Source organism: Podarcis cretensis, assembly GCF_951804945.1.
Source record: "Podarcis cretensis genome assembly, chromosome: Z".
Classification (NCBI taxonomy): domain Eukaryota; kingdom Metazoa; phylum Chordata; class Lepidosauria; order Squamata; family Lacertidae; genus Podarcis; species Podarcis cretensis.
Window position 1 is genome coordinate 27,399,568 of NC_137184.1, and position 18,131 is coordinate 27,417,698.

Genomic DNA, 18,131 nt, shown 5'->3' on the forward strand with positions numbered 1-18,131 from the left:
TGTGTTAACCCTTAACCATATACCCACAAGAAGTTCTCACACAAAAGGAATAATTGACCCCACCTATTGACCCCACTAAACTCTGTCTTTACAAGAAAATTACTGTAACTATTGTTATGAAATATGCCGGGCTCCATCTCCTCAAATGAAGGGATAGCTGCTTCTGTAAATTTATATAATTCTAGCAGAGGTTTAAAACTCTTTGTTTTGAAGGGGCTCCTGTGCCTGTAAATTCCATCCACTTTTGTCAAAAAAAGGGGGAGGTTATGGATCCCATATTACTGTGAATGGGAAAGGCAGAGCTTTGTATTATAAAGAGTGGCTTGGAACCCAAAGCACAGATTAGAGTGGAGAGAGCGTATAACAACCCAGAAACTGATCAGATATTTGTATGTTTATGCAAGGCAAATCTTTAAGCCTCTACACACCTCTACTATGGTTATAAACTGGTAAGCTTGGCTCCTTTAATGAGAAAGTTGACCACTTTCCAATATTGCTAGAAGCTCCTAAAAAGCATATAGCCTTATCTTTTCTTGTACAGCAATTCCTGGAGGGAACAAGGATAAGACTGTTAAAAATGTATTTTCTAACTTGAGTCAGTTAAGCTGCATTGATAACAGACCTGGGCTTTTTTCTTTTTTTCTTTTTTTGCCTTGAGATACAAAACCCATCCAGCAGTTTATTTTTATGCTAACTTATAATAATTTATTCAGGTGGAAGTGGATGCGTATTTAATGAAATGCATCACAGTGGTCACTGGTTTGTGTTTTTAGAAAAAAACACTGAAGCAGTTTTAGAAAACACAAAAGCAAGTTGGATTGGTTGGGAAATGGGTATTTTGGGTGACACACCCCTCATTGAGTAAAACAATGTGAAGTCATTCACACATTGAGAGCAAATGTTATACTGCTTCTTTTGCCCTTAGTAGTGCCACATGTAGCCACTTCTGACCAGCTATGCATTGGTGTGATGTCAGTCACACATTAATCGCTGACAGGGTGTGTGCACCAACTTTTTAACCATTTACTATCCAATATTCCCCACCCCACCCCAGGCCTGAGGTTTCCCAGTTGTGAAGAAAGAATTCAAACACGGTTCAGCTGTCTTCTGTACAGAGTTATGGTGGTGCTTCTTGTCCCTTGTACCAGGCAGCAAAATATTTTGAGCCAACCCTGATCAAAGTAAGCACGGTTCACCTTGAGTAGCCTCCCCCAAATTGATTCTTCTTGTACCCCATTCCTCTTTTCCTCTTCCTTAGACAGTTCTGTGATGGCTGACTGTTGCAGCTCAATATAGTAGCTGCTGACATTGATGTCCATACCCTGATCTTCAGCTACAAAGCCTGCAGCTCTGAAAACTTGTGGCGGCAATCTTTCCCTGGAGACCCTCTTGGCCCAGAGCTCTTCAGGGATGCGTCACATTTTTCTCCTCACCAGCCATTCAAAACAAATCACAATGGGGGAAGAGGTTGTAACTCAGTGGCAGAGTGCACAGTTTGTGTCTTAAAGACCCAAGGTTCAATTGCCAACATATCTAAGGAAAGTTAGGAAGGGGTATAATGCTGAAGATCTGCTGCCAGTTAGCATTGGGAAAAATTGAAATAGATCATGGGAGGGGAACCTCAAACATGGGGCCCAAGTGAGACCCCAAGCCTTTCTGTCTTACCCTTGAGACTCTCCCCACACCATTGCCCCTCCCTAACCACACTTATGCTGTTTTCCTAGAAAAAGAAATGCCAGAACTCACCATGAACACCTCCCTTGTTCTCTTGTAATAGCAATGGCACCCACCTGAGAGGTGCCACCCTAGGCGGATTCCAACATATATAAAAACATAATAAAGCATTAAACATTAAAAACTTCCCTTTACAAAGCTGCCTTCCGATATCTTCTGAAGGGTGTATACTTATCTCCTTGTCTCGGAGGTCACATAACTCTATACCCTCCAACATTTCTCAAATGAAAATAGGGATGTCCTAAGGAAAAGTGGGACATTCCAGTATCTAGTCAGAAACCAGGACAGCTTCTGTAAATCCAGGACTGTCCCTGGAAAATAGGGACACTTAGACACTTACACCCCATAGGCACTTTTACCTGGCTGGAATCTCTGATAGCGCCTCTTACTTGCCTGGATGAAGTATACAGAAGGGTGTGTGAGTGTGTGTAGAATGGTAAAATTCATATTTGTTGCTCCACCCACTTTTGTCCAGAGTGCTGCCCAGAAGGAGATGTGCTTCTTGTATTAAAAACATTTCCCCACTCCTATTCTAGATCAGCCAATCACCCGGCTTGGTGCTGAACAGCTTCTCATGTTCCTACAATCTGAAATCAATAGAAACATTTAGTTTCTCCATTTAGTTAAATGGGCACCCTGAGGTTCTCTGAGCAGTTCCGGCCCCCAGCACTCACCAAAATTCTGGTTTCTGTGACTACTCAAAGGAAAAGCTTAGAAACCCCTGATCATCTTCGACCAAAACACTGAGATCCCTACAATTTAACAGTTTTCAGAATGGAAAAAGAGGGAGTTATTGACAGGCAGGAACAAGGCATCCCAGTTTGTGTGCTCTAAGAATAACAGTGAGAGCCAGCCATGTTAAATGAAATAAAGAAAAGCTATTGAGCATAGCTTTTAGTTAAGGTCTATTTTCACCCCATTTTGTAAAGTGGTATTCAATTTAGGTAAATTGACAAAGTTCTTTTCAAACACTCATTTTTAGACTGAAACTGAAGACATATATTTATTGTCAAAAGAGCAGAAAGTTTGAGTCTTAGAAGGGAAATAATAATTGGCATAAAACTTGCAACTTTTTTTTGTTACAGAAAGATTCTTTGGGGGGGGGGGGGGACAATGCACAGAAACTGCAAAGGTATTAATTATCCCAACACTTCACAGATCAGCCCTACGAATGTGCCATCAGGATGTTTCAAACAATCTGTCTTCGAAATAACAAAAGAGCTATTTTTATGAGATACATATTTCCACATTTCCACATTTCCCCCTTACCCTTAAAAAGATTGCAACAGTGGAAGGAAACCATGGAAGTCTCATTGCACCTGAGGATGCTTGTAGTTGTCTAGTGATGTCTGATGGAAGCATTTTCTCCCCTTCTTTATCACTGCAGCATCCCTCCACAGACTCAAAATATTTAATTACACAGCTGGGCAATTTGCGGAGTTGTAGTTAACTTATAGAAACCAATAAATATTTTTCATTTGTTGGTTAAATGTCCACAGTGGGGCTTAGTTTTGCTTAAAATAGGAATGTTCCAATACTGCTACTTTGCTACTTTGGTTCTAGTTCAATAATAAAGAGGCATAGTTTTTGCCCTTTGGAACAAAAAAAATAAAAAATCAATTTCCTTAACTCCAGTGGGCTTTCTTAACACCGACTCCAAGGATTTTTCATTTAGTTGAGTAGGTTAGTCAAATTTATCTTATTCAAGATAAATGTTTTCTTCGTATGGCAGAAATATCAACACTTCCTGGGCCTGTGTAATCAGGTTTTAATGGAGGCATATGAGAATGCTTCCTTTATAACAATTAATTGAGGACAACAGTAGAGCCCTGCAGGAAAGGACTGACACCCTGCTCTCACATTGGCCAACCAGATACCTATGGGAAACCTGCAAGCTCTGCCTGTCTTATCTGCTACCAAGCCAGGTTCAAGGTTCATGTACTGATTGACAAAGCCCTGAACAACTTGGGGATAACCTGAACCCTTAGATCCCAAGTCAATCACTCACTAAGATCATATGCAGGAGCATCTTTGGTCTTTCCCAGAGTTTGTGAGGCTCATTGGACCACAATGAGAGATGGAGCCTTCAGTGCCATCAGCTCAGTTCTGTGGAACACCCTGCCAATTCAGCGGGCACCGTCTGTGCCAACTTTTAAATGCCTGATGAAAACTTTTCTATTCTGCCAGGTCTATGTGGGAAATTAAGAAGAACACATCCCCCAACAAGGGTCTATTGACATTTGTTTTTAATTTCTTTTTATGATTTTATTGTTTGATTTTATGTTTTCATATAGTTGTCAACTGCTGTGATATATTTTTTCTGAGACGGCATATATAAACATTCAAACAAATAAATAAGATCTCACTGGTAATTCCTAACAAGTGGCATTCAGAGGAGTATTGCCTCTGATACCAGAGGTAGTGCATAGCTATCATGATCTATAGTCATGGATAATCTTATCCTCCACGAATTTGCCATCCAGGTTGGTGGCCATCATGAACAGTATCTTTTGGGAGTGAGTCCCACAGTTTAATTATCTGCTAGGGATGAGAAAACATTTTGGGGGGGGATTTCTTTTAGTTTCTCATTGTTCTACTCTTAAGTTTGGTTCTTCACATTTCTGCATCAGTTTGTAGCTTTTTAAAATGTTAAGTCCTTATGAAAATCCATTAGCATTTTATGTATCCTTATTACACATGTTTTTATGAAATTTTTCCTAATATACACATTTTGCAAAGCATTTTTCATAATATATTTTTCTAACACTGGAAATATATTAAGTATGATACTGTGAAACAGGGAAGTCGACAGTGGAATTTGTTCGACAGTGGAATTTGCTGCCAAGGAGTGGGGTGGAGTCTCCTTCTTTGGAGGTCTTTAAGCAGAGGCTTGACAACCATATGTCAGGAGTGCTCTGAAGGTTTTTTCCTGCTTGGCAGGGGGTTGGACTCGATGGCCCTTGTGGTCTCTTCCAACTCTATGATTCTATGATTCTATGATTCTATGATTCTATGATTCTAAGTCAAATGACATGGTGAAGCCAGGTTGGGGGAGGGGTGAAATGAAGAAGGAAACAGCCTCTCCAAATTTCCATGTTTTCCAGAAACAGTCCCAGATTTACAGAAGCTGTCCCAGTTTCTGATTTGATCCCAGAATGTCTGACTTTTCTTTAAGATGAAATGTTGGCGGGTATAGAGTTATGTGACCCCCAAGCCAAGGAGATAAGTAACTATATGACCTTTAGAAGACATCTGAAGGCATGTATAGGAAAACTTTTAATGTTTGATGTTTCATTATGCTTTTAAATGTGTTGGAAGGCACCCAGAGGGGCTGGGCCAACTCAGTCAGATGGGTGGGGCATAAATAATAAAATGGTTGTGATGATGGAATAGGAAATCCCTATTTTCATGGAGAATTGTTGGAGGGTGTGTGGAAATTTGGGGGCTGGAGGAGAGAGCAAAAACATTTCTGGATTCCCCCACTGCTTTCTCTCTCCTCCCCCCACAGAACTATTTCCGTATCTAGTCAGTATCATTTACTTGGACCAAATGCAGGAGCTGAATAAGAAGCGCACCCCTCAGTTGAAATCTTCAAGTGAGTCTTGACATTTTCTCCTTGTCTTTTCAAAAATCCGTTTCTGACAAATCACAGTGGATGAGTGAGATTCAAAAGTTCTTTGATTTTGCACAAAGCCTGGATGTACTATGATAGGAATTGTGCGGAAGCTTTGATGATATCTTGTGTTTTCAAGAATATCACTTTTATTATTAACTGTGGGTTCACAAGGAAGGTACAAGGACGGCAAATAAAAGAGAAAAAGGAGCATGTCAGCCTCTTTGAGAGTGTTGGAATGTTGTTATCATCAGGTTTTAATACCAGAGGATTTGGGGTTTTGTTTAGAATCACAGAATTGTAGAGTTGGAAGGGACCCTGAGGGTCATCTACTCCAACCTCCTACAATGCAGGAATGTAAACTAAAACATCCATAACCGATGGCCATCTTACCTCTGTTTAAACACGTCCAAGGAAGAAGAATCTACATCCTTCCAAGGGAGTCTGTTTCACTGTTGAACATTAGTTCTTCTTGATGCTTAGTCAGAATTTCCTTTCCTGTAACTTGAATCCATTGGTTTGGGTCCTACCCTCCAGAATATGTTCTAGCTTCTCTTTATCCTTCTTAAATGTGGTGCCCAGAACTGGATGGGTTGGGTCTGACCAAGGCGGAACAGAGAGGTACTATTACTTCAGATGTAGCCCCATGGCAATCTTTGCAGCTGCAATACTTGGTAACAACAGCAGCTTTTAAAGGTTGTGAGACACCAGAGATATTAGAACAATTGGCCAAATCCTTTGAAGCTAAAAAAAAGGTCTGCAATTACTTGTTATAGAAATTTACCATCAACTAATTTTAAGAAATTAGTGGAACAAAGAATTTGAGGTTCCTATCTAGACAGTGGGAAAATGTTTATGTAGCAAAGGTGTCTAACTATGACTTGTACAATATAAAATAATTTTTAGAATTTACTGAACTCCATTACGTTTAAATAGAAAAGGACTGTCCAAGAGAGCATGTTGTTGGAGATGTTATAATGATAAGACGTCTTTGAAACACATGATTTACAATGTCCTTTGCTTACTAAGTATTGGGAGCAAGTATTAGATTGTTTAAACAGGACTGTGTGGAAAAAGTTAAAATTTTCAGATGAAAATATTCTTTTGAATTACGTTCCTACTATATGGAATTTGACACCTGGACAACATAACTGGATTCTTTGTGCCCTTACTATGACCAAAAGACTGATACTGATGAACTGGAAAGAGAAATCTATGGTCCTAATCAGTCAATGGATTGAAAATATTGTTCCCCTTTATTCACTTTTTATTTCTGTTTTATATTGTTCAGTTATAATATTCTCCATAAAAAATATAAAACCACAAAAATGCATAACATAATAACAACAAAAAAGATACCCCCCTCACATACACATAGTTTAAAAGGCCATAGGTTTTTTATAAATTAGCCAAAGACCTTGGAGAAGAGTAATGTTTTTGCCTGTCACCTAAAGATATGCAACAAAGGTGCCAGGCGAGCCTCTCTGGGGAGAGAATTCCACAATCAGGTAGCCACTGCAGCAAAGGCCTGTTTTCATGTTGCCACCCTTTATGTCTCTCCTGAAGGAGGCACATGAAGAAGGACCTCAGTCGAGCATCCATGCCTAAGGGAGAGGGGTGTTATGTATTCAGTGGTCTGTGTTTCTGAGGATTCTGAGCCCCTGTGTTTTGATTTGATGCATGATATCCAATCAGAGAACATTTCAGGATTTGGGCCAGTGTCAATGGTCCTTAAACTCTGAGTTATGATTCATACCTTAGGAGTTCAGACAGCCAATAACATTGAGAGTTGGAGTGGTCCAGCCCTTCAGAAATAAATATAAGCAGTTGCTTTGCCACTGTTGTCCAGTTCTGTTAGTCAATAAAGGTTCTTGCTGTTAACACTGTGTCTTGCTTTGTGGGAACCACCTACACTTCAACAATAGTCCAGCACCTCCACAGGTAAATCTCCAGATGTAAAGGAGAAGTAGAATTGTGCGTCATCAGCATACTGGTGACAATATACTCCAAAACTCCAGATAACCCCCCTCAGCAGTTTCATGTAGATGTTATATGGGGGGTAAAATCAAACCCTGAGGAATCCCACATTAAAGGCTCCAATGACCATCCAAGTAGGACCAGAACTATTGCAAATTGGTTCCACCTACCCCTAACTCAGACTGCTGCTCCAGAAGGATACCATGTTTGATGGTATCGAAAGCTGCTGAGAGCTCAAGGAGAATTAACAGGGATGCCTTTCCCATGTCTCTTTCCCAAAAGAGGCCACCATACAGGGCAACCAAAGCAGTTTCTGTGCCAAAACTAGGCCTAAACCCTGATTGAAAAAGATATATAAAATCAGTTTCCTCCAAGAGTGCCTGGATCTTGTCTGTGTTAAGGCTGTAATGTTAGGTCATGGGCCCCACTTAGCAAAGCAGGACTTAATATGGACAGATTTAGCCTGCCTCAATTTAGGATTGAATTAAAATGGCAATATTCCATTCCCTGCCCCTGCTCCCCCCCCCCCAGCATAATGTTTGCTTCCAAGCTGCTGAGCATTCACAACCTCTTTCTAGTTCTTGTAGTTCTTGTAAACTATTCTGTCTATGGTAGTTGACTGGTTTTCTCAATAGCATAAATCTCTACTTAGACCTGCTTCCTAAGGCATGTTTGCACATCGACTGAGAAGAAACAAGGGGGCTGCAATCTATAGGAAATAGGGAACCCCTTCATCCTCCTAAAGAAGTACTTTCTCATAACTATGATGAAAGGTTCATTTCTATGGCTAAGACTGATGAATAGTATCAAACTGCAATCCTCAAAGTTTAGCCATGCTGTAAAAGTCTATTTGTTGAAAAATATTATTGCTAAGAGCAAGACAGCCTTGGTTTCATTTGAAGCTTTGTTGCTTTGATGGTGAAGTCAAAGTTTGAAAATGTCAGGATTTCAATAAAAAAGATACATAGATTCTTTGTCCCTATTTTTAAAGCATTGTTTGTAACCAGTTCACAATGCTTTTTCAAGAAATGTTTGTAGTACCATAGCCTGAAAACAAGAAGCCTCTTTTATGTAGTCTAAAAATGTCTATAATGAAATCTTCCATAAGCCTTAAAGCTTTCCGGAACTTGAGAAAAGACAAGGACACATATCTGCCTTTGATTGTATCGAACATTTGTTGATGAAAGGACTGTGTAAACTTGAAATGTGGTGGATGACTTGCGGAAGATTTCGTGACATTTTTTTTACCATAACTTTTCACTGGTTATTTTCCTGCAGCTGTTGGCTTGTTGCCAATGCAATTTCTACTCAGAGTAGACTTACTGAAGTTAAGAGACACAACTAATTTAGGGCTGATAATTTTAATAACTATAACTCAATTAGATACAGCCTATTATCTCTGTAGTATCTGTTTGTTCTAGTGGTCAAAGTGTGGTGGAATTTCAGCCCACTTCTTTATGGTGGATCTACAATCATTCCACTTAGTGCTGAGATGCATACTGCCTCCAACAGTGGTGGAAGAACATAAGCATCATGCTTAGTAGCCACTGATAGAGATATCTTCCATGAATTGTCTTGTTCTAAAGCCATTCAGGTTGATGGCCATCACTACCACTTGCAGCAAATCCTATAGTTTTATTGATTCATGGTTTTCCAGTCTGGCTTGGAGGGCAAGCAGAAAATTACAGTTTGTGTTAAACAAGAAATATTTTGTTGAATTTAGCACTCAGTGGTAGGGAAGAGTGTTTACCAAACTATGGCTTGGCATTACATGAGAACTTAGTCTCAGAATTTCAAAATATTGGATAAAGGTATTCACTTCTGAGGGCATTACTTAGAGGGTGCATTTATGATAACACTTATTTGTTTATAGGTGTGATTTCTCACCAGCCCTTCAGTGCAACGTCCCAGAGCAGATTACAGCAATATAACCATACAAGTAGTTTATACACAATTATATAAGCAAGTAAAACAATTCCAAGCAAAAAAGCACAGTAAAGATGATAAGATGAGGTGAGGTGAGGTGAGATGAAGAGAAGAGAAGAGAAGAATTATGGGTTCCACAAAAATACTTTTTTTGCTAAGGGCTAGGGTGCAGAGGTCCATCTTCAACATATGACAGAAACTGTATAATGAGGATGCTAGACACAGCTCTGTGGGGAGAGAGTTTCACAATTCAAGGGCTGCAACAAAGAAAGCCCTCTTCAAGGCCACAATTCCCTACATTTCTGACACTTGTAGAAGTACCAAGAGAACCCTTTCCTTCTGTCTTTTAAATATTGCTGCAGAAACATCTACATCTCATAATGTAAGAGTGAGATGGAATATAATGTGACCGGTTTTTAATGCAGAAATGTCAGTGTGAAGACTTTTCTTCCTTTCTTTTTCCACTAAGGATCTCATTTCTAATGGGATTTTGGTTCTCACTGAAACTAATTTTTTTCTGTCATGTCTGCTTTACTGATTTTCTTTGGGATAAGCTGATAGTCTCCATTTTTTTCCTTGTAGAAACTGCAGTACTAATGAAGACAATTTTTAGAAATAATCTCGTTTTCTATTACCCCCCCCCCCCCCGTACACTTTAGTATTTTTGTCCTTCCCAAATATTATCTCTTGTCTGGAGTTGCTTGGAACTGTCTGTCCCACCCCACCCCCCAAAAAATTCATAACAACATTCTAGCCATCATGACTCATAGCCATTGATAACCTTTTCCTTGTTTAATTGTTTAATCCCTTTTGAAGCTGACCAGAATAGTGACCAGCTACATTTTATGGGAGCAAATTCAGTAGTTTAACTCTGCAGTGTGTGAAAAAGTACTTCCTTTTGTCTATCATGAATCTCCCACTATTCAGCTTTCCCAGCTACCTTCACTTCTTATCTCCCCTTCAGCTCCTGTCTCATTCTCTCTATCTCCAAACTGCTGCTTCTTTTACACAAAGCCCTTAAGACCCATCACTGGGGCTCCAGGGAGGGTGAGTCACCTTCCCAAAAGAGCTCTTGCATTCATGGGATGATCTCTGTGCATCTTGACCACTAGCTCCCATTGAGATTCAACGCCATTAAATGCAGTATCCCTAACAAAAGATAGGGCTTGGAGAGGCCAGCATCTATAACAGCAGCATCCGTGACACTTCCATTTAAACAGCATTGCTATGTGTAGTCCCATTTCCCTGCAGAAGTGGATGTACAATGTGCAAAAATGGAGGAAAATATCATAAACTCACTTCATATCTATTTCAGCACATCTACTGGTGGCTGGTGCTTTATATATCCTGAAAGCTGTGACTATGCAAAAGAACATTTTCTATACCATTACTTTTTTCCTCATAATAAATCTGATTAATTTCTTCAATTTATAACATTTGCTCAGCAAAGGAAGGAGGAAGTGACTTTAGTCAGCTTGAGACTCTACACTAATCCAGACTTCCTTTTGTGCTGTGTTTCTAGGCTTTAAATCTCTACATCAGAGCATTTTTTGTCATCCCCCCCCCCAGTGCTTTCCCTGGGGAAGCCCACTCTTTAGCTCTGATTTGGAGCAAGTGGCAATCCACAGAAAACCCAAATTACTGTTTGTTCTGATGCAGCATTAAAGAGCGGTTACAGAGGGCAACAATAACAAAAAATCACACAGACACAGCACTTTAAAGCAGGGACCTGTGCCTAGAAAGCATGGGTGGATGAGCCCTCAGTTCTGCTGTTGAAATAAACATAGTCCAAGTCTTTACTTAGCAGTTTATTTATACATACCTTAAAGCATGGGTAGGCAAACTAAGGCCCACGGGCCGGATTAGGCCCAATTACCTTCTGGATCCTGCCCGCGGACAGTCCAGGGATCGCCGCGTGGATCGCCAGTGCATGCGTTCTTTCCCTTTCCCTCCCTCACACAGCGGTGGCGGTAGCTCCTCCCTCCCTCCTCCTGGCTTCTTCCCGCCCTGCCTAGAGGAGGAAGGGGGTGGGCTTTGTTGGTGCCAGCAGCAGCAGCGCTCGAGCGGCCACCATTTTAAGCAGCCTCTCTCCGGAGCCCTTTCGTGCGCCACTCATCGTCCCTCTGCCACCATAGCCAGCCCCTGCCATTTGCAAGACACAGGTAAGCAGCCACCAGGGCTTGTGGTGCTCTTGCATCATTATTATTTTTCAAAATATAGTCCGACCCCCCCCCAAAGTCTAAGGGACAGTGGACTGGCCCCCTGCTGAAAAAGTTTGCTGACCCCTGACTTAAGGGGTCACTTTTACAAATGTACGAACTAACGTATTAAATGACAAATATGTCCCAATTAAAACAATACCACCTTGACCCAGAAAAATACATGAGCAGTGTTTCTAGTTTTTCCATCATGTAAATCGCATGTATAGGAATGTTTATTTGAGTTCAGATGCTGCCTTGATTTTAGTGCTATATTCATTTGAGTATGCCTCCTGAATCACATCAGGACCAGGATGGAAAAATGCGCTCAGATAAGCATCCAAATGCACATATCACTGAAATCAATGTGGTGTGGATAGACGGACATTATGAGACTATGCATCTGATTTATGTGTGTGGAATTTGCTGGCATGCATGGGATCTGGACAGAGGCATTTGCAATTTAAAAACGGCTTGACAATGAAAATAATCACTGACCCTCAGAAATATTTAATGGATGAAATGTATTATAACAGTGTACTTGTCTACACAGAAGTAAGTCCCGTTGATTTCAATGACCCTTCCAGGTAAGTTGGTGTTTTGTTGATTTATTGATTATATTTAATTTATTTATATCCCTCCTTTTTTTCCAGAACAAGGATTCAAGGTGCCTCACAAACAAACACAGATGAACACAAATAGCTAAAACATATAAAAGATAATAGATAAGAAGTAATTAAACTATGACTGAAATAGATAGATAGATATAGATAGATAGATGATAGATAGATTAAAAGCCCTATTAAAAGCCCTTTTCTTTAAAGCAGTGAGTTCCCAAAAGCTTGCTGTAATAAAATGGTCTTCACCTACTGGCATAAAGGCAACAAGAAGGGAAACAGGCTAGCACCTCTATTAATGGAGTTGCAAAGTGTGGGACCAGCCACCGAGAAGGCCCTCTCCCACATCCCTGCCAAACATTCCTGTGAGGGTGGTGGGGCTGAAAGAAAGGCCTGCCCCTAGGAATGAAATGAATCTTTCAATAGGATGTCACATGTACACACCTTAGCTCCTGTGTAAGGAAGGATTTTCAGCTTGAGGGCTCCATTCCTTTATAGGGAAGCTTTCTGGGGATCACATTCTAGTGAATCAGTGAAGCGATAAATGTGACTCTGGCCTCTGTTCAGCAGGCTGCATTCCAGCTGCACAAAAACCAGAGGATCCTTCATACACAACACCCCACACATATTTCCATCCTCTAGCCAGACAAGCAAGAGGCATTATCACATACCCTCCAACATTTCTCCAACGAAAATAGTGGTGTCCTACTCAATAATTATAATTATAATAATTTTATTATTTATACCCCATCCATGTGACTGGGTTGCCCCGAGACTCTGGACAGGTTCTAACATATATAAAAACATAATAAAACATTAACAGACCCTCCATGTGTCCCTATTTTCCAGGGACAGTCCTGGATTTACAGCAGCCCTCCCAGTTTCTGATTTGATCCCAGAATGTCCCTCTTTTTCTTAGGACATCTCACTAGCTTTGCCTCAGTGTCACTAGCATTGCCTGAATGTTTTTGCCTGGCTGGGATGTTCCTTGAATTCTGATATTGCATCTTGGTTGTCTAGGTGGAGAATATAGAGAGAATGTTTGTGTAGAAACTAGCCTTACATTTGTTTATCTCTGCCCATTTTTACCTCTGGCCTCACCCACCATGGGCCTGTACCCTTGCCCAAAACCCATTTAACTGGAGGGGGCACCCTCCATCCACACTTTAAAAGCTTTGGAGAAGGCTGCCAGAATTGCATACCATCCAACTTTTTCAGACCAAAACTGGGATGTGTGTCTTCCGGGACGTGCTCCCAGATGAGTCATGTGACCCATAACTCTCTCTCTCTCTCACCCTGAAAACAGTGCATTTTGGGGTCAAGAATGCAGCACCTAAAATGGCTACCATAGTCTTGCACAAAAAAATTCTGATGTCTCATTTTTTTCCAGGGCACCTGGCAGGTATGCAATTGTCCACTTGCGCAAAGGACTCCCTTCAATTTCTCCCTTGCAATGAAAATGACCTCTGTATGTGCTCAAGGGCACTTTCTTTTCTTCCTTCCTGTCTTTCAGGAAGAAAGTTTGTTCTGTGTTTGTCTCCTGCTGCTGTTTGGTTCTTATTTTTACTATTCTATGTTTTCACCTGCCTCTTTGGCCCTCCCCTCTCCTTCACAAATCTGCAGGAAGTGACAGCTGTGACCCAGGAAGGCAAGCTCAATCCATGTTAGGGCACTTGTGGTTCAATAAACGGCCTATGTTTGGTTCCTCCTGGGGACTGTGAAAACAAAGCAAAAGACAGGCTACTATAGAATACATGGCAAGTAGACAGGGTTCAGCCTAGGAGGTCACTGGGTTTGATTTAGCCCTGGTGTGTATACAATACTACATTTCCTTATACATATGTGTTTATAAATGCCTGGTCTCCCATGTAATGTGAACTGAAATGGCTGACAATGCTTCAAAACATCAACAGCTGGGAAATTATCTTTCCCAGCAGCCAAGTTTACAAGGTTGTTCTGTTGCTGGGGGGAAAAATGTGTACCATTTTGGAAATTGTATCCAACAGCTCCCGTTCTAAGCTTCTGCAATTTTGAAAAGTGAAAAAGTGAGGGTTCGAATTCCTGTGTGATTTGAACATTTTCTCCAATTTTGGTAATAGAGCACTATTTTTGTTCTACTTTCTCAGTACACATGTGAATCTATTAGACTGCGCAGTGGAAGTAAAAACACACCAATTTAGTGCTGTGTATTATGGATCCCAGTAGAAATGGATTTATGGGTCTTGAATCCACTGTAATGTGAGCTATTTATAGTAAACTGCTGAGAATTTAATAGCCTAATATGTTTATAATCCCAAGAGAATCTGCTATTAAGGCGAGAGAGAGAGAGGAGAGGAGGGAGAGATGATACATAGTTAACTTAACATCACTGATGCTACTCCTTCTTAGCCTTTTGACACACACACACACAAAAAAAAAAAAAAAAATCTGAATAATTGTACAAGTTGAAATTTTATATTTACACTTCTTTGATAAACTAGAAATATTTATTAATTTACAAGAGTTTGGAGGGATTTAGGCAGAAGCTTCTATTGGTACACAATAAATAACATCTCATCTTTCAAGATTCAGGTAGGAAGCCGTGTTGGTCTGACACAGTCTAAATAAATTAAAAAATTGTCCAGTAGCATCTTAGAGACCAACTAAGTTTGTTCTGTGTATGAGCTTTCATATGCATGCACACATCTTCAGATACACTTTCATCTTTCAGTTTGTGTTGCATCCAGGTGCAGTGAATTAATGGTATATTCTTTCCTTAAGTACAATCCATATGAGAAAATGCAGTGAGATATAGGGTGTTGGGATGCTCTGGGAATTCAAGCATGTGCATCTTGAAACAATCTCACAGGAACACTGTATGGGGAGGAAATATATGGCTGTCCCTTGAGGGCAGTATCCTTATTGAGACATGGTGGTTTTTGCCAACAAGAGGACTTCATTCTATCCTCTATCCTATCACTTCCAGTGGGCATGTGTGCCCCATTTTCACAATGTGTGGCAAAATAAAGAGGGAGGAAGTAGCCCTTCCCTTGCATCACTTTGTAAGACGTTATCTGGGGCTATGAATTGTGAAGCAGCACTCAAGTCTGACCCACACATTAATTCAGGAGGTGTTGATCTGGTGAGTCTGTTTTGGAATCAGAATTTGGCAAGTGAGTCTGGGAGGTACAACCCCCAGACATCATGTGAGCAATTCAGCTGAGCTGTGAAAGAGATCCATGTGTCTCAGAACAGCAATACTTCTGTTCTTACTTATTTGTTTAGAAAGTGTATAAACCGCTTGATCAAAAAACTCTCCTCATAGGGTCCAGGAGTTCTCCAAGCAGTAGAATTCAATTCACAATACTGCAACAAGCACATGAAAAGTTATCACGATTACATTTTACTTTCAGCCAGTGATCGCTGCCATGGGTAATATGCTGAAACAATACCAGTGAGTAGTTTCTCAGTGCAACGTCGAGCCTGACAGATTAAAATTCATAGGGCAGTGCCCGCTAACCCCGCCACACAGAAAGTGGGACTATGCACAAACATATTCCACACAAATGGAAAATATTGAGGATGCATACCGTATATTTCACAAATGTTGTAAGAAAAAGTGGTTTTATGAGCACATTATTCCATAATATCTGAAAGATGGCAACATTATATAGCAGCATCCCCTAACACTACCCGCAAACCTCCAGAGAAACCACTCTAAAATAGAAGTGTAGAAAGACCCTTTCACAAGAAATTAAAAAGAGTGTAGTTATAGCCTACTCTCACATTTATTTTTCAAATGTAAAATCGTTATTATAAGATTTCTGTTTGTGGGTATTTCCCTTTGTAGAGCTGACGTGCTTTGGACAGTCGGTTGACAGATATGTAAAAAAATATTTGGGAGGAGAAGGTGGGTGAAAGTCACATATGTCTAGTTTTAGGGAAGTGTCTTAAACAGAGCTACAGATTTATTTATTTTATTATGTACAAGTCAGGCTTTCATAGAAAATAATGCGCTCAGCTGTTAGTCTGGATATATGCACCCACAAATGGCTGTGGAAGATTTTTATTGCACGGTGAGGAGAATTGTCAGATATTGGAAGGTCAAATGGTAAGGAGCAATAAAAAGGTAAAGGGACCCCTGACCATTAGGTCTAGTTGTGACCGACTCTGGAGTTGCGGCGCTCATCTCACTTTATTGGCCAAGGGAGCCGGCGTACAGCTTCTGGGTCATGTGGCCAGCATGACTAAGCCGCTTCTGGCGAACCAGAGCAGTGCACGGAAGCGCCGTTTACCTTCCTTTGATGTGCTTTCAAATTAATAGGTTGGCAGGAGCAGGGACCGAGCAGTGGGAGCTCACCCCATCATGGGGATTCGAACCACCAACCTTCTGATCGGCAAGTCCTAGGCTCTGTGGTTTAACCCAAAGCGCCACCCAATAGCCCTGCTCTAATTGAAATGGCAAGCCATTTATTGCATTCTGACTTAAAAAACACCAAAAGACCACAGTAAGTAACCATTTTGGGGGGGGGGAGGGGAAACCCTTATTTTTGTGAAAACTACATATCCTGTTTTGGAAGTAAGATCCCCAAACAGATGCCTATTTCAAGGCAAGGAGAAAATATCTGCAAAAATAATTGGGGAGGTTTTACACACTCTCAGTTGAATGGTCAAGATCTGCATCCATATGGGGGTGGATTTTTTAAAAAGTTTTCCTCTCAGAGTGGCAAGTCAAGCCTCATGTAATGGGGACTTAATTGTGTCAAAATTGATTGACGTTCACACTCTGAGACTTCTGATACCTATATCATACACAACCCTTTTAAACAACATTTTGCACAGCATTGTTGGGCTTTATTCTTAGTAAGTTTCACTTTATAACAAAGCTCTACTCATAGTAGACCCACTGAAATTAATGGATCTAAGTGGACCATGTACATTAACTTCAGTGGGTCTAATCTGAGTAGGACTAGCATTGGTTAAAGGCGAAAGTGTTCTGTGCACTGATTTTATTAGTGTCTGTTGGGTGGGGGCGGAGAATTGGGAAGCAAAAAGGTACCACAGTTATCCTGATGCTTGAGACCAAAAAAAGATTGCTGTGAAATGTATTTTAGTCTCCATTATATTACACTCTGAAAAGCAGACTCTGAAAGAACTGGGGGGGGGGGGGGAGTACAGGTTGCCGTTATATATGCCCATTACTGTGGGTGATGCATTAAAAGGAACATATTTCTCCACTTCCCAACCTTAATGCAATATTTCTGTGAAGTGTCCCTCACATGACCCCTGTATCGAAGTTCTTTCCTCCTCCCCTATCATGGGGCCTAAATATGGTACAGTACACTTGATGAACTCTTCATTTCAGCCAGTGGTTCCATTCCTCTTAGACTTTTGACCTTAATTCCGCCTTCCAGACTGCTATGTATTTGGCTTGATTATTTAGCAAGCTTTATGCTCTCTTGCCCCTATCCTCTTACACATCCCCTCCTTCAAGCAATTCTATAATAAGACATACAGTGGTACCTCGGGTTAAATACTTAATTCATTCCGGAGGTCCATACTTAACCTGAAACTGTTCTTAAGCTGAAGCACCACTTTAGCTAACGCGGCCTCCTGCTGCCGCCGCCGGAGCCCGATTTCTGTTCTCATCCTGAAGCAAAGTTCTTAACCTGAAGCGCTATTTCTGGGTTAGCGGAGTCTGTAACCTGAAGCGTATGTAACCTGAAGCTTATGTAACCCGAGGTACCACTGTATTGAAGGATTTTTGCCACAAAGAGCTTCCATGTAGAATCATAGAATTGTAGAATTTGGAAGGGAGCCTGAGAATCATCTAGTCCAACCTCTTGGCAATGCAGGAATCTCAACTACATTGTACATGACATATCTTGATACAGAACTGCAGAAACATTTATTCCTGTAGCTGAGGATAACACTGATCATAATCCAATCATAGAACCATAGAGTTGGAAGGGACCGCAAGGATCATCTAGTCCAACCCCCTGCAATGCAGGAATCTTTTGCCCAAAGTGGGACTTGAACCCACAGCCCTGAGATTAAGAGCCTCAAGCTCAACCAATTTAACTATCT

The 18,131-nt window shown here is 40.8% G+C and overlaps 3 long non-coding RNA genes across 4 annotated transcripts in view; 1 reads left to right on the top strand and 2 right to left on the bottom strand.

Moving 5' to 3' along the window:
• Nucleotides 1-18,131, bottom strand: part of LOC307207744 — a 962,945-nt gene that overhangs the window by 386,235 nt on the left and 558,579 nt on the right. The gene's annotated exons all lie outside the window — the stretch shown is intronic.
• The window catches only part of LOC307207739, a 185,742-nt gene that overhangs the window by 78,406 nt on the left and 89,205 nt on the right, over nt 1-18,131 (top strand). The window lies entirely within an intron of this gene.
• The window catches only part of LOC307207698, a 73,507-nt gene that overhangs the window by 5,986 nt on the left and 49,390 nt on the right, over nt 1-18,131 (bottom strand). The window contains exon 1 of one of the 2 annotated variants that reach the window (XR_013834765.1): nt 5,741-5,883. The exons of the other annotated variant lie outside the window; for it this stretch is intronic. This is a non-coding gene — a long non-coding RNA (uncharacterized lncRNA). Of the gene's footprint in view, nt 1-5,740; nt 5,884-18,131 lie in introns of those variants that run through there. 2 annotated transcript variants of the gene reach the window in all.